General features: G+C 41.3%; 1 long non-coding RNA gene across 1 annotated transcript in view; it reads left to right on the top strand.

Moving 5' to 3' along the window:
- Positions 1-553: 553 nt before the first annotated feature.
- Positions 554-17,567, top strand: part of LOC137095955 (uncharacterized) — a 78,981-nt gene continuing 61,967 nt past the window's right edge. Inside the window, exon 1 of the long non-coding RNA XR_010909099.1 lies at positions 554-633. This is a non-coding gene — a long non-coding RNA (uncharacterized lncRNA). The remainder of the gene's footprint in view (positions 634-17,567) is intronic.

Below are 17,567 nucleotides of genomic sequence, written 5' to 3' on the forward strand. Positions count from 1 at the left end.
GTTTTGATGTAATCTGTTATACTTTGCTTTGTTGTCATTGAATGTTTGTCATATGTGTCGGAAACCGCCCTGAGGCCCTCCAGGCAGATAGGGTGGTTATTCCAGACAGGAATTCTGTAGAGATGTGCATTTTTTTCATTTGTCGTCATAATTCAGATCAAATTAGTTAAATTCGTACTTACAAGGCAATATCCAATACATGGGCAGATATTGCCTTGTAAATTTAAGAATTGAAACTTACCCCATGCTTTTTGTTTAGTTTTGTAAATCTCAGAAAGCTCCCAAAGTCAGTTTCATATTTAGTGCAAGGAAGCAAAGCAAAGCCAAAAACGCAGCCTTTTCTCTGTAAATTAATGGAGTCTCGACATTAGGAGTGGGGAAAAGAGGGAGCACTATTTTCTGGGAACAGCACAGAACTCTGGGAAATGTAGTTTGGGAAAGGAGGAGCTCTATGCCAGATAATTCAAAAAGGCCCTGCCCTAAACTACATTTCCCAGAATGCAGCAGCTCAGAAAGCACCAATCAGGATAGTGGAGAGAGTGATTTGTCCCTCCCTAACAACAGCCAGCCACAGCCTGTTCCAATAAATGTTGACTCTACAAAGAGGAGGACTGACTGATAATTCTCTAGTAAGTAAGTAAATTTATGTGCTGGAAAAAAAATCACTAAATTGATGGCCCTTGGGATGTCAGGAGAGTTTGTATCATGCCTTTCTGCCATGAAAAAGGGGTTTGGTCTAGATGGCCTTTGATGGTTTATGATATATTTTTATTTTTGTTCCTGGGTTAGAAATGTCAGTTCCTAATTGGTTCTATCATAGAAACGTGGGGAAAGTTTATTAAATTGCAAAAACTTTGTCTTTGTGGGAGGCAGGCCCGTAGCCAGGATTTCGTTTCGGGGGGGGGGGGGGGGCTGAATCTTTTTCAGGGGAAGTTCGGGGGGGCTGAGTTTCGGGGGGCTGAGTCTGAGTGAAAGAGGGTCTAGCCTAGCAAACCTTTTGTATCATTACCCCAATACCCTCATGCATATGGGATATATTGAGTATGGTTATCAGATTATGATATGAATAAAAATAACAGTTTAAATAATGCACCAGTAAGGCCTTTTCGCGAACCACCATGAGAATTTCGGGGGCGGCTGAAGCCCCCCGAGCCCCCCCCCCCCCCCCCCGGCTACATGCCTGGTGGAAGGGACATTGTGCTATAGCACATTTTGCTTTGTTGAGTTTCCACCAATTTAACATAGTTTGTGCCACAAAAAACAAAGTTTCTCGGGTCCAACAATGACTTTCAAAATAAGGACTACACAATTAAACAGGAAACAACACTTTGAAACTTGTTGTTGTTCATTCGTTCAGTCGTCTCCGACTCTTCGTGACCTCATGGACCAGCCCACGCCAGAGCTCCCTGTCGGCTGTCACCACCCCAGCTCCTTCAAGGTCAGTCCAGTCACTTCAAGGATGCCATCCATCCATCTTGCCCTTGGTCGGCCCCTCTTCCTTTTACCTTCCACTTTCCTCAGCATAATTGTCTTCTCCAGGCTTTGCTGTCTCCTCATGATGTGGCCAAAGTACTTCAACTTTGTCTCTAGTATCCTTCCCTCCAATGAGCAGTTGGGCTTTATTTCCTGGAGGATGGACTGGTTGGATCTTCTCGCAGTCCAAGGCACTCTCAGAACTTTCCTCCAACACCACAGTTCAAAAGCATCTATCTTTCTTCACTCAGCCTTCCCTAAGGTCCAGCTCTCACATCCGTAGGTTACTACAGGGAATACCATGGCTTTGACTAGGCGGATCTTTGTTGCCAGTCTGATGTCTCTACTCTTTACTATTTTATCGAGACTGGACATTGCTCTCCTCCCAAGAAGTAAGCGTCTTCTGATTTCCTGGCCACAGTCTGCATCTGCAGTAATCTTTGCACCTAAAAATACAAAGTCTGTCACGGCCTCCACATTTTCTCCCTCTATTTTCCACTTGTCAATCATTCTTGTTGCCATAATCTTGGTTTTTTTGATGTTTAGCTGCAACCCAGCTTTTGCGCTTTCTTCCTTCACCTTGGTTAGAAGGCTCCTCAGCTCCTCCTCGCTTTCGGCCATCAGAGTGGTGTCATCTGCATATCTGAGGTTGTTAATGTTTCTTCCAGCAATTTTCACCCCAGCTTTGCATTCATCAAGCCCCGCACATCGCATGATGTGTTCTGCATACAAGTTAAAAAGGTTGGGTGAGAGTATGCAGCCTTGCCGTACGCCTTTCCCAATCTTGAACCAGTCTGTTGTTCCGTGGTCAGTTCTGACTGTTGCTACTTGGTCCTCGTACAGATTCCTCAGGAGAGAGACAAGGTGGCTTGGGATGCCCATCCCACCAAGAACTTGCCACAATTTATTATGATCCACACAGTCAAAGGCTTTAAAATAGTCAATGAAGCAGAAGTAGATGTTTTTCTGAAACTCCCTGCCTTTCTCCATTATCCAGCGGATATTGGCAATCTGGTCTCTCGTTCCTCTGCCTTTTCTAAACCCAGCTTGAACATCTGGCAACTCTCGCTCCATGTATTGCTGGAGTCTTCCTTGCAGGATCTTGAGCATTACCTTACTGGCATGAGAAATAAGGGCCACTGTACGGAAGTTTGAGCAGTCTTTCGCATTTCCCTTTTTTGGTATGGGGATATAAGTTGATTTTTTCCAGTCTGATGGCCATTCTTGTGTTTTCCATATTTGCTGGCATATGGCATGCATCACCTTGACAGCATCATCTTTTAAGATTTTAAACAGTTCAGCTGGGATCCCGTCATATCCTGCTGCCTTGTTGTTAGCAATGCTTCTTAAGGCCCATTCAACCTCACTCCTCAGGATGTCTGGTTCTAATTCATTCACCACACCGTCAAAACTATCCTTGATATTATTATCCTTCCTATACAGATCTTCTGTATAGTCTCGCCACCTTCTCTTGATCTCTTCAGCTTCTGTTAGGTCCCTGCCATCTTTGTTCCTTATCATACCAATTTTTGCCTGAAATTTACCTCCAATGTATCTAATTTTCTGGAAGAGGTCTCTTGTCCTTCCTATTCTGTTGTCTTCTTCCACTTCCATGCATTGCTTATTTAAAAATAGTTCCTTATCTCTTCTGGCTAACCTCTGGAATTGCGCATTTAACTGGGCATATCTCCCCTTATCCCTGTTTCCTTTTGCTTTCCTCCTTTCTTGGGCTACTTCCAGTGTCTCAGCAGACAACCATTTTGCCTTCTTGGTTTTCTTTTTCTTTGGGACGTACTTTGTTGCCGCCTCCTAAACAATGTCGTGGACTTCTGTCCATAGTTCTTCTGGGACTCTGTTTACTAAATCTAGTCCTTCAAATCTGTTCTTCACTTCCACTGTATATTCGCTAGGAATGTTAGTGAGATCATATCTAACTGGTCTGTGTATTTTCCCTGATCTCTTTAGTTTTATTCTAAATTGAGCAATAAGAAGTTCGTGATCTGAGCTACAGTCAGCCCCAGGTCTTGTTTTCACCGACTGGATGGATGTCCGCCACCTTTGGCTGCAAAGGATGTAGTCAATCTGATTTCGGTGTTGACCGTCTGGTGAGGTCCATGTATAAAGCCGTCTTTTAGATTGTTGGAAGAGAGTGTTTGTTATACACAGCGAGTTTTCCTGGCAAAATTCTATCAGCCTGCGTCCCGCTTCATTTTGTTCTCCCAGACCATGCTTGCCTGTGATCCCAGATGTCATTTGACTTCCCACCTTGGCATTCCAGTCTCCTGTAATGAAAATAATGTCTCTTTTTGGTGTATTATCCAGTAGGTCCTGCAGATCCTCATAGAACTGATCTACTTCTGCTTCTTCAGCAGCTGTGGTTGGGGCGTATATTTGTATCAGTGTAATGTTGAAAGGCTTTCCTTGCACTCGAATTGAGATCATTCTGTCATTTTTTTGTTTGTATCCAAGCACTGCTTTAGCGAATTTCTTATTAACTATGAAGGCTACTCAATTTCTTCGATGTTCCTCTTGTCCGCAGTAGTAGATCTGGTGGTCATCTGATGTGAAGTGGCCCATTCCAGTCCATTTCAGTTCGCTGACCCCCAGAATGTCTATCTTTAGTCTTGACATCTCACCAATAACAACATCCAATTTGCCCTGGCTCATAGATCTTACATTCCAGGTTCCTATGGTGTGTTGATCTTTAGAGCATCGGATTCGTCGTTCATCTCCAGTACCGTCGGCCGCTAGCCTTCCTTTCGGCTTTGAGCTAGCTGCGTCATCACATCTGGGGCTAGTTGAACTTATCCTCTGCTCCTCCCCAGTAGCATTTTGGCCATCTTCCGACCTGGGAGTCCCATCTTCCAATGGCATACCGACATATCTCTGGTTGTACTGGTCCATTTGGTTTTCTTGGCAAGGATACTGGGGTGGTTTGCCATTGCCTTCCCCAGGGATCACGCTTGGTCTGACCTCTCTGCCACGACCATCCCGTTTTGGGTAGCCCTTCACGGTTTCGCTCATGACATCATTGAGGTGCTCAAGCTCCAACGCCACAACAAGGCGGTGATCCTTTGCTGGAGACTTTGAAACTAGGAACAGATTTTCTGGATGGTCATCAGTCAGGAGTGGTTTGATGGCATATTTGCTAAGATTTTTGTTCCTGGGTTATAAATGGCAGCTCCTAATTTGTTCTATTATAGAAACATGGGTAAAGTTTATTAAACAGCTAAAACTTTGTTGTTGTCAGAGGGACATCATGTTATAGCACATTTAACTATATGATCTTGTTGCATCTCTACCAATGTAACAAAGTTTGTGCCTCAAAACAAAGTTACTGGAGCAGAACAACTACTTTTAAAGTAAGAACTACACCATTAAACAGAAAATAACACTTTCAAACCAGGAACAAATTTTCTTTATTATTAAAATATGTTGTTTATAAAAACTCTGAAAATTTGCCAAAAATCCATGAATAAGTGAAATATTTTTAAATTGGGTGTGCTAACAATGGCAAATTTGCTCTACTATTCTAGCAAGTTTTACACCAAGATCTGTAAAAATGATGGAGAAAGGAGCCACTGAAATTTCCCCAATTATAGTAATTTAATTATACACCATTACTATTACAAAATAGTAACGAAATTTTGCTATTCTCGTTGTAGCAACTAACTTTTTATTAATGATACTGTAGAAACACTTTAGAAATGAAGGACCAGCATGCCTCCTCCATTTTATAATGAATTTTGAAACATTTTTAATTGATCACACATCCTTAGAATTCAGCTATCCAAGGAACTCAGTCCTGTTTCCAAACAGGTTGAGTACCTTGGAGGCCCTTCCCTACTAGACCTTTATATCTCTGATCTAACTGTAATAGCTGCAGCATCTGGAATTTGGGGTTTAGTAGTTTATTGAAACACAGCTCTCTGACTAATAATAATAAGGTAAAGGTTTTCCCCTGACATTAAGTCCAGTCATGTCCGACTCTGGGGGTTGGTACTCATCTCCATTTCTAAGCCGAAGAGCCAGTGTTGTCTGTAGACACCTCCAAGGTCATGTAGCTGGCATAACTGCATGGAGCACTGTTACCTTCCTGCCGGATTGGTACCTATTGATCTACTCACATTTTCATGTTTTCAAACTGCTAGGTTGTCAGAAGCTGGGGCTGACAGCGGAAGCTCACACCACTCCCAGATTCAAACCTGTGACCTTTTGGTCAACAAGTTTAGCAGCTCAGCAGTTTAATCCACTGTGCCACTGAGGGCTCCTAATAATAATAATAATAATAATAATAATAATAATACCCTTCAAATCCCAATATTCCACAGGATGGAAACCACAGCAGCTGAAATAAAATCATACCACTATATTTGTGTGGTGCTCCATTAACATCCAGAGTAAATTCACTACACGACTGACACTTCGGCTGCCCCTGTCCAGGATAGTAATTAACATAATCTGTCACATCTAATGCTAGTCAAGAAATAACTCATCTGATTTTTTAAAATCCAAGTACCAAGCTGGGTTCCATGTCTGAGCTGTTAAGACATGTTTCCCATCTGGTCACTGGAATAAATACAATCTCTAATAGCTAGCATTGGGAGAAAAATGGGAACAAGATACTCAACCCATTAGTAATGTAACAGTTCCTTTGGGGAGAGAGTAGCCAAATATTCAGGAAGAACTGAAAGATATAACAAGCTGCCAAATGTGGGTATGAATATCCCACAATGATGACTAATTCTGAATAGTTTTAGAAATTTAAAATTGGGGAGAAATTTGGATGAGAAAATCTCTCTTAAGGAAGCTGAAATAAAGGGAAACTGATTCAGAGAGGAATGGAGAACAATCGCAAGCAGCCTGCTGTGGTGTGTCAGTAAGGGTATCACAAACATGTGCGCTTTACCTATTTCTTTTTGATGCGATGCCATTGTCATGCCTCAGACTGTGGCTGAAAATTGTTTGTCTAGCAGTTCTTGTAGGTTTGATTCAATAACTCTTATAAGAGGGCAGGCAGGATATCAATGCTGTTTTATTGCCTTTTTCTCTGCCTACAATAGCAATGCTCCAGTCATACGGTATTATAAAGTGCCGTCACTGGGGCTCAGCGTCTATTGTAGTCAGGTTTCATCACCCCCATCACTGCGAGATGGGGTTTGTAATGGAGAAAGGCTCATTTTCTAAAATGTTAACTAGCAGGAGCTGATTGGCTGGCACTGGGCAAGGGGAGACAAGATTGGGATGCTCTATTAACCCACTGACAGGCATGGGATGAACTAGGAAGACATTGCTAACAAGAAAATGAGCCGTTTGCTATTGCTTCTTGACAAAAATCACTGCATGGCATGTTGAAGTTTTTGACCTCAGCCTTGAAATCTGTTATTTTAGAGGAAGCCTTTTGGCCCCTTGAGTATTTCCAAAGTAAGAGGTGTCAAAGATATGGTCTTTTCTTTCATAACAAGGGCAAGGGGCAGTGAAGGATAAGGGTGACCACTGTTAAAAGAAAATTAGCAAGTTATTCTGTTCTGGGCAATGGAATTTCACTGAGGTTATATTAAGGAGTCCTATACTACTCATCAGAATTAGCTGGCAGAGTCAATGTGTTGATGCAAAAAGTGATTAGAGTTTAGCAAAACCAAATAAAGACCAGTTAACATTTTATGTGGTCAGCTTAGTGTCTGTCAGTGTTTGCTGTGGCCAATGTGAAAAGATGGCCAAAATCACACATAGTGGACTCATGCTGGGAAATTTTGATCAATCAACAGCAAAAACATTTTTATTATGGTCCAAAGACCCTTATTACAATGTAGCATACAGGTTATACAGGTAATGAGAGTAAGAACATCTAGTTGATTGAGCACACAAATGGATAAAAATTGCAAACAGTAAAAACTGCTTAAAATACATGTTGGGTAAAAACAAGGATAAAAGACTACAAGAAGTGCTGGCGTGTTTCAGCCTCAAGGTATGCAGGTAATGAGATTAAGAACAGCCAGTTGATTGAGCACACAGATGGGTAAAATTTACAACAGTTAAAAACAGCTTAAAATACATGTTGGCTAAAAACATAAGTAAAAGACTACAAAAAGCGCCAGTGTGATCAATCACAGAAATGACTCTATCATCTCTTTACACCAGTGGTTTTTAACCTGTGGGCCGTGGACCACTAGTAGGTTGCAAGGACGAAAATCTGGTAGTTTCCTTCCTCTTTATTTATTTTATTTTATTTTATTCCACTCCTTTCGCACCACCTGCCACTCCTTCCCCATCGCCGACCATGACATATGTTCTGTATCAGAAACTAGAGCTGATGTGCTCTATCCAGTGCAATTTTCTGAATCAGCATCCCAAACCGAATCTAAAGTTGACCAAAAACTGATTCGTAACCCTTTGGGTACTAATGTTAGAGAGTGGTCCTTGGTCAAGTGGTCTCTGGTGAAGTGGTCCCTGGTCAAAGTAATCCCTGGTCAAGTGGTCCCTGGTTTTAAAAAAAAAGAAGGTTGCATACCACTGCTTTATATCATATGAGCTTCCCAAACAAATGTTGTATGGAAAACACAAGTACCCCCTAAAATGGAGAGTGCCCTTTGAAGGCTGAAAAATAAATAGTAACATATCTTAGACCTGTTCCATACTTTACCTGAGGAATTAGTGCAGTAACATGCAAGCTTTTGCCCCACCCATCTATGTGGGTAATAATTTCTTATCCAATCAGCAGTCTTTTGGAATGTCAATACTATATTATACCTGTCTGGTTGAATAGTCTCATCATGCTTTAATTTGTTACTTCAGGTAGTAGATATAAAGTGGAATTTGATACTCTTAAAGCAGAACTTATTCCCCCTCCCCACCCCCCAAAAATAATGATGATAAAGCACTGTTTTTGATGCTCCTCAACTCCCTGGATTTTCTGGGTTAAATGAATAGCAGAAAGAATGTTGAGTGTTTCCAAAGTCATAAAGAAAAATGAGGAATAGTTATATAGGAAGATGATCAAACCATTTTCCCCTCATAAAATTCTATATAGGCTGTCCTTTTCTGGTGTCACAAACTCATAACGGGGTGTCTTTAAAATCTCATTTTTCATAACATTGTCACCTACCTTTGCAGTTTGTCCCATCTAATTCCAGTTATTTGAATCCTACTTATCTCTTGGATACTCATAAAAGATTTGTTGCAATGGTCCCTCCAGTTTTTGAGATATAAATTACATTGGAAAATTGTTCTCATTTCTCTTTTCATATAAGATTTCTCCTCCACCACCCGCCGTCCATCCAGTATATGCTAACTTCTTTAATCTATTTTGCTTCCCTTCTTGAAAAGGATTCTTAAATCTGCCATTATATGATTTCCATAGAATAGATCCTTTTAAGGTGAAAATGCAGCTTATATTTTAAAGGTAAGAGTCCTGAGTTTCACATTCTAGGTTGTAACAGTTAAGTAAACAGAGATTATCAACACACTGAGTGAATATTGGGTGTATTTTATTAATAGCCCATTCTTTATTTCTAATTTGCAGATTAATGGAATTGAAACAATGAAAATAGTAAAAAAGGGGCATTTCTTAAAAATCCCAAGAAAGCAATCATACATTTCCCTTGAGCTTGAGTTGGATACATCAGAAGCCCTGATCTTTTGGGAAAGAGGGAAGCCCACTTAGTCCCCGAAGTATGATGATAATGACAATAATGACAAAAAAGAAACCAAAAAGGAGAAAGTTGGCATGCACATAATATTGTCATTATACACACACACACATGCTATCATTCTACTTCTCTCTCTCTCTCTCTCTCTCTCTCTCTCTCTCTCTATATATATATATATATATATATATATATAATACACACACACACACATACACCCATACACATGCATACATGGCTAAAATTAAACTAAGACTAAAACACAATTACTAGAATAATAAGATATAAAGATAAACAGAGTAAACACAACTGACTTAAGGCACATCTATACAGACTCTTTACCTGGAAGGGACACCAAATCAGGTCCATGGTAGCTGCATAGCAGTTCATAACAAATGAACTGTGATAACAAAAGTCATAGGATACCCCAGAGTTTCCCTTAAACTCTAAAGCTCTTCTGAATTTTTGACAAGTGTACAGTGTTGTGTCATTTCCAATTCAGAAAGTGTTTGTGGTTGTTTACACCAGCACCCTGCTTTCCACAGGCTCAGGTAGCTCAGGGACAGGAGATGACAGCTACCTTGCCCATCATTCTGGGCCAATGGATATAGAAATGGCAACGTGCATTGCTCAGCCCCTGAAGTAACACTAACCTGAGTAATGAGGCAATTGGAGAAGGGTAGGATGACAGGGGGAAGCAATTCTTCCTTCCCACCTCCCCTCTCCCCCATTGCTTCATCACTCTGGCTGCTGTTATTACAGGTGCTAAACAACAAACACTGCCATTTGGGCCCAGTGGACAGCACAAATCTCAGAATGACAGGGGCAAAGCAAGGGTGCTGGTCCCACAGTGCTGAACTGATTCTAGAACCGCTGGGTCAGGTGGCCACTATCCAACCCTGAAGCTGGCTCAGCAGAATGCAATGTGTATGCTAACTTACTCCAGAGCTGGTTCAGTGATGGTCATGCAGGGCATGGCAATGCTAATCTAGAGTACCACAATCTGGTTCATCATCAATATTTCTGGCTTGTGTTGATGACCTCTCCAGCCCAGGCTGTAATGAAATCATAGAATCATAGAATCAAAGAGTTGGAAGAGACCTCATGGGCCATCCAGTCCAACCCCCTGCCAAGAAGCAGGAATATTGCATTCAAATCACCCCTGACAAATGGCCATCCAGCCTCTGCTTAAAAGCTTCCAAAGAAGGAGCCTCCACCACACAGAGAGTTCCACTGCTGAACGGCTCTCACAGTCAGGAAGTTCTTCCTAATGTTCAGATGGAATCTCCTCTCTTGTAGTTTGAAGCCATTGCTCCGCGTCCTAGTCTCCAGGGAAGCAGAAAACAAGCTTGCTCCCTCCTCCCTGTGGCTTCCTCTCACATATTTATACATGGCTATCATATCCCCTCTCAGCCTTCTCTTCTTCAGGCTAAACATGCCCAGCTCCTTAAGCCGCTCCTCATAGGGCTTGTTCTCCAGACCTTTTATCATTTTAGTCGCTCTCCTCTGGACACATTCCAGCTTGTCAATATCTCTCTTGAATTGTGGTGCCCAGAACTGGACACAATATTCCAGATGTGGTCTAACCAAAACAGAATAGAGGGGTAGCATTACTTCCCTAGATCTAGACACTATGCTCCTATTGATGCAGGCCAAACCAAAATCCCATTGGCTTTTTTTGCCACCACATCACATTGTTGGCTCGTGTTTAACTTCTTTCCATGAGGACTCCAAGATCTTTTTCACACGTACTGCTCTCGAGCCAGGCATCCCCCATTCTGTATCTTTGCATTTCGTTTTTCCTGCCAAAGTGGAGTATCTTGCATTTGTCACGGTTGAACTTCATTTTGTTAGTTTTGGCCCATCTCTCTAATCTGTCAAGATCGTTTTGAATCCTGCTCCTGTCCTCTGGACTATTGGCTATCCCTCCCAATTTGGTGTCGTCTGCAAACTTGATGATCCTGCCTTCTAACCCTTCATCTAAGTCATTACTAAAGATGTTGAACAGGACCGGGCCCAGGACGGAACCCTGCGGCACTCCGCTCGTCACTTCTTTCCAGGATGAAGAGGAAGCATTGGTGAGCACCCTCTGGGTTCGTCCATTTAACCAATTACAGATCTACCTCACCGTAGTTTTGCCTAGCCCACATTGGACTAGTTTCCTTGCCAGAAGGTCATGGGGGACCTTGTCAAAGGCCTTACTGAAATCCAGGTACGCTACATCCACGGCATTTCCTGCATCTACCCAGCTTGTAACTCTATCGAAAAAAGAGATCAGATTAGTCTGGCATGGCTTGTTTTTGATAAATCCATGTTGACTATTAGCAATGACCGCATTTGTTTCTAAGTGTTTGCAGACCACTTCCTTAACAATCTTTTCCAGAATCTTGCCTGGTATTGATGTGAGGCTGACCAGACGGTAGTTGTTTGGGTCATCCTTTTTTCCCTTCTTGAAGATTGGGACCACATTTGCCCTCCTCCAATCTGCTGGAACTTCTCCTATTCTCCAAGAACTCTCAAAGATGGTTGCCAATGGTTCCGAAATGACTTCCGCTAGTTCCTTCAATACTCTTGGGTGTAGTTGATCTGGCCCTGGGGACATGAACTCATTTAGAGCGGCCAGGTATTCCTGTACGACTTGTTTCCCAATTTGGAGTTGGATGTCCTCAAATCCCCCATCCACTCCATCTTGCTGAGGTTGAAGATGACTTTCTTTTTGTGAGAAGACCGAGGCAAAGAAGGTATTTAGTAGTTCTGCCTTTTCCCTATCCCCTGTCAGCATTGCCCCATCTTCTCCTCGAAGAGGCCCTATCGCCTCCTTGTTTTTCCTTTTTCTACTGACATAAGAAAAGAATCCCTTTTTATTGTTTTTAATGTCCCTGGCAAGCCTGAGCTCGTTTTGTGCTTTAGCCTTGCGGACCTTTTCCCTACAGCTGTTGGTTATTTGTTTGAATTCTTCTTTGGTGATTTCTCCCTTTTTCCAGTTCTTGTGCATGTCTCTTTTGTGTCTCAGCACAGTTAGAAGTTCTTTGGACATCCATTCTGGCTTCTTCGCACTTGCCCTATTTTTTCTTTTTGTTGGCACAGTTTGCAACTGCGCCTTGAGTATTTCACACACACATACACACATGTATATATATACTCCTACCATTACAGATTAAACTATTTTGAACTTATGGTATTTCACACTCTTGCAATAGCAACATGTCCGATAATTAGGATATACTAAATAACATACTCTAAGTGTATTGTTGAAGGCTTCCATGGCCGGAGTCACTGGGTTGCTGTGAGTTTTTTGGGCTGTATAGTCATGTTCCAGTAGCATTCTCTCCTAACATTTCACCTGCATCTGTGGCTGGCAGTGGTTTTGTTGGCAGTGAGGCAAGTGAAATGTCTGTCTATCTATCAATCAATCATCTATCTATCTATCATCTATCTATCTATCTGTGGAATGTCCAGGATGGAAGAAAGAACCCTTGTCTATTTAAAGCAAGTGTGAATGTTGCAATTAGAAAACTTGAAGCAGCCATGAAGTTTGCAAAGTCAATCAGTGAAAGTCTGCATAGAGGTAGCCTAGCTTTTGTTGGCTGGAGGCAACAACAAGTCCTTCAATCAGCACCAAAAAAAAGCCCTGACAATTGCCCAAAGATGGAAAGAAAAAGACCACAATACAATAATTAAAATGAAGAACAATTTTAACAAATATAAACTTATTGGTATTTCAATGGGAAGTGTGAGCCTGCTTTTGACTGATGAGATATGGTTGTTGTTGTTGTTTGCTTTCAAGTGTGGTCAAAGGATTTCATGGCCAGAATGACTGGGTTGTTGTAGGTTTTTTCGGACTATATGGCCATGTTCTAGAGGCATTCTCTCCTGATGTTTCGCCTGCATCTATGGCAAGCATCCTCAGAGGTAGTGAGGTCTGTTGGAACTAGGAAAATTGGGTATATATATCTGTGGAATGTCCAGGGTGGGACAAAGAACCTTTGTCTGCTGGAGCTAAATGTGAATATTTCAACTGACCACCTTGATTAGCATTTGATGGCCTGGCAGTTTTTTGGTTTTTTGGGAATCTTTTGTTCAGAGGTGATTAGCTATCCCTGATTGTTTCCTCTCTGTTGCTTTCAAGTAGTTTCAGACTTAGTTTGACCCTGAGTGAGGGCCTGGTAAATGACCTTGGAGGGCCATACCTGGCCCCAGATACCCCTGCTCTAACCACTGCAGGAGTCTACAGTATTCCATGCAGCTGTAGACAAGTCTACATAGGGACCACCAAACACAGTGTCCAGACACGAATCAAAGAACATGAAAGGTACTGCAGACTAATTCAACCAGAGAAGTCAGCTATAGCAGAACACATGCTAAACCAACCTGGACACAGAATATTGAAAACACAGAAATTCTGGACCACTCTGACCACCATTATGTCAGACTATACAGAGAAACCATTGAAATCTACAAGCCCATAGCCAATTTCAACAGAAAGGGGGAAACCATGAAAACAAACAAAACCTGGTTACCAGTATTAAAAAAAAAACCAGAATCAAGACAATAAATAATGAACACCACTCAGAAACAGAGGAACTCCAGACAGCAAACAATCAAGGGCCAGTTAACACCTCCCAAACAAAGGGTGCCTGCAGACAACAAGGCCAGGCTATCTCTATGGAGATACCGCACAGGTTGGCTTTGCAAACTTCATGATTACTTCTGACTTGCTAATTGTCACCCTGGCTTTAAACAGACAAGGGTTCTTTCTCCCACCTTGGGCATTCTACAGGTGTATATACGCACTACTAGCCTCACTGCAAGTAAAGAAGATGCTAGCCACAGATGCAGGTGAAACATTAGGGGCGCATGCTTATGGAACATGGCCAAACAGCCCAAAAAGCTCACAGCAGCCCATACTCTAAATGAGTGTTTTCCACATCTGTAGAATGAAAGGGGGATGACAATTCCAATTGTACTGTTTCCATTTATGTTGTCATCAGCATCCACATTCTAGAAAAGTAAACAAGGTTTGATTCAACAACTGACACCCGCCCCCATTCCAGATCACTAAAATTGCCAAAATGATGACAATACTTTGATAGCAACTCTGCAGATGTCCATTAGAGTTGAATCAGCAATGTACTATTTATGAAGAGAGATGCTGCAATAATGGCACCATCTATTCTTCCCAAACAATGCAGCTATTTATCAAGTGATTAAACTGTAGTAACATACTCGGATTTTACAAGCCTATTTCCTCTTGGATCTTAAAAAGGTTTTACTGCCTCAAGTTTGGCAGCATGATTCCTAATAATTTTGATTTTATTACATTATCATATTTTTTAGATTTATCTCCATGTTTTGCATAAGATTCAAATTGTTGCTCGGTTTATAAAATAAGATATATTTATCTTGGTCAAAAATCACATTAAGATAATTATCTTGCCCTTTTGGCAGATAATTTTGTTTGCAATATATTGAAAATACTTGTTTTCTTCAACTACTCATTCTTGTTAAAGTAGCTATTTTTTTTTACTCCTGTGGTCATGGCATCTCTCTCTTCCTACATCTTCCTGCCTCCCAGCCTCATCTCTGCCTGCATAATTTGTCAGCCCATATTTTATTTCCACTAAGAATTATTTATTTCCATGTGCAATTATTTTTGGTGGTTTGTCTAACTTGGGATTCAACAACCTAAACAGAGCCAGTAAGCTATATGCGTTGACTTTCTCAGTTCACAGCAATGGCAGCAAGGCAGTAAAAACAGGACCTTTGTCTTGGTGCACCAACATATATGGCAGGTGGATGACTCGGTGGATCACAGGTTAAGGGCAAGTCCCCTTTAGGAACATAATGATACGGTTTTTGCTGAAAGAAAATGTTTGCAAAAAATTCCCTACGTATGGAAAAAACCATGAAAAGGTGTACCAAAATTCACATAAACTTGCACAGTGGAGAGGGAACTTTTTATGAACTTCATTCTTGTGTGGAAGGCAAAATAAGTAGGATTTTCATCCTTAGTACACTCTCCAATTCCAGGTATAAAACTCAACCAGATGGATGGTTACATCTTTTTTCATCATGGGTGATGGGACCTCTATCTTCCAAGACAGGCCATTTAACGCACAACAATGAGTCCACTGTTGCCTCATGCTATTTGATGTCCAGGGCATCATTCACACTCGTTTAAATGGGAGAATGGGCAGGAATGTGAAAACATTGAATACTATTATGTCCTCCTTGTTTATCCTTGTACTACGTTAGTAGCTGAACTGTGATAAGGGGTGAATGGTGGTGAATGGTTGTGGATGACCATCTGAATTAGGCTTCTTGAGCCTTTTAATTCCATTTTGTTTTGTTTAATAGTCAATAATCTTCTTCTTTCACTTTCTTGTTAATTTTTCTTTTTAACAGATCAGTATATGTGTTGTAGTAGAGCTTTTAAGTAACATTGCAAGCAGTAGTATGGGCACTAGAAGGGGAAAAGGGGGTACTTGTGAGCAGGAATCGGACGAGGAACAACGGAGGAAAAGGATCTGGGATATACTTATGGCACCCACTGATGAGGACTCATTTTAGGGATTTTCTGGGGATGAAGGGTCCATGAGTAAAGGAGATACAATGGATGGGAATCGGGGAATAAAGAGGGTTATTCAGGAGCAGGAATCGGATGAGGAGCAACAGAGGAAAAGGATCCGGGATATACTTACTGCTCCTACAGATGAGGAATCATTCATGGGTTTCTCTGATGGGTTGGGGAGTGATGAAGACAGAGATGACACGTTGGACTGGACTAAGGTAAAAGAGGTACAAGCTGTATGTGCGGAGCCGACGTCTAGTGATACATTTGTAGGGTTCTCTGCTAATGAGGACTGGCAATCAGGGAATACATCTGAGTCTTGGGGGGATCTAAGTCTTGACAGAAGATGGAGAAGTTGGAGACATGGGAGTAGGAATTCACGTGTGGAATCAAGAACAGCTGCAAGGGATAATGATGGGGCGGAGGTCAGCTCATCCTCTGATGATGATGTGTAAGATAAAAGTAGGCTCTGAAATGGGGAATCTTTGCAGAAGGCAAAGTGTTGGTATACGCTCGTGCATTGGGTACTGTCTGGACTTGTCGCTGCCTGTTCCGTGTTGGCGTTGGGTTTGGGATCTGCTGGTTGCTGCTCCTGTTCGTGTGTACTTCGGCTTGGCTTGGATTCTCTTGAGTGTGGATTTCCCCTTTCCTTGACTACGACACTGCTTCCGTGGACTTTGGAACTTCACTACTTCGGATTCTGCTTGATACAACCCTGGACTTCATTTGTCTACGCTTTCTTCCCTGCGGCTTCTCTGTTTTGTTAACCGTTTGCATGCTGTGCTTTTTTGTGTGACTTTCGGAAGTACTTTGTTTAATCTGGTTCTTTTCTCCAGATAATCCGGATTATAACTTTGGTTTACCTTTTTGAACCAGGACTGGTTTTTACCTTTCAGTTTTGACCAGAGACATTGAGTTAAGTGTCTCTGAGTCGTTTTCCTTTGCTTAATAAACTTTGTTTTGGAAATTAACTCTGAGTCTGGCCCTTTAAAGCGTCTGTGTTCCGACAATATGCTTTTATTTTTTCCTAACTCAGTTGTCCTTAGCTCTTCTTGCTACTTAGTGTTGTTGTTACTTAAAAATTATATGTAAGTGAGGTAGTCTGAATCACCATAAAAAGGCAGAACATTGCCTGGAATCAATGTAAAGTACGAGGAGCACCAGGAGTGCTATCTGCCTTCCCTATAAGGAACGGATCAACAGAGATTGGAGGCAAAAAACAAAACAGCAGTCTATTATAACACAAGCAAGTTGCCTTGTTCAAAGAAAAAAGTCCACCATCTTGCCACTATTAAAGTATGGATGCATTCAATATATCATTTTATTAATTCTTCATACAAGATAATTTCTAAACTCTGCTTCTGCAAACATTGGGATCTCACTTTGTTGTGTTGATATCTCCATGTTATACATGTTTGTCCTGATTGCTACTCACTCATACAAACGTGAGTAACAGGAGACAAAAAGCTGTAATAAAATGGCCATGATCGTAATTTTAATTTTTTATTTTAATTGTATTGATTGTATTTTACCTGTGTTATAACTTCTGTATCCATGACACAAATATGTAATTGTTTTCTTTTTTGTATTCATATGTATTTGGCTTGTTTTTAAATTCATTGTATTGTGTAATGTCATTGATCACCTTGAGTTCCTATGGGGAGAAAGGCATTATAAAAGGGAAGGGGAGGGGAGGAAGAAAAATTGTTTCAGACAGCCTATACCAACAGAAAATAAAGTTTGTAATGAAATGTAATCAAAGAAAAGTAATGGTGAAGAAATGCCAGGCTGAATGAGGTCAGTTGTCTTCATTCTAGTACTGTTGTGGATTTAAATCTTAAGTCTTATATCTTCACAGAACTTGCATAACTAATACA

The sequence above is a fragment of the Anolis sagrei genome, chromosome 1 (assembly GCF_037176765.1).
Source record: "Anolis sagrei isolate rAnoSag1 chromosome 1, rAnoSag1.mat, whole genome shotgun sequence".
Classification (NCBI taxonomy): domain Eukaryota; kingdom Metazoa; phylum Chordata; class Lepidosauria; order Squamata; family Dactyloidae; genus Anolis; species Anolis sagrei.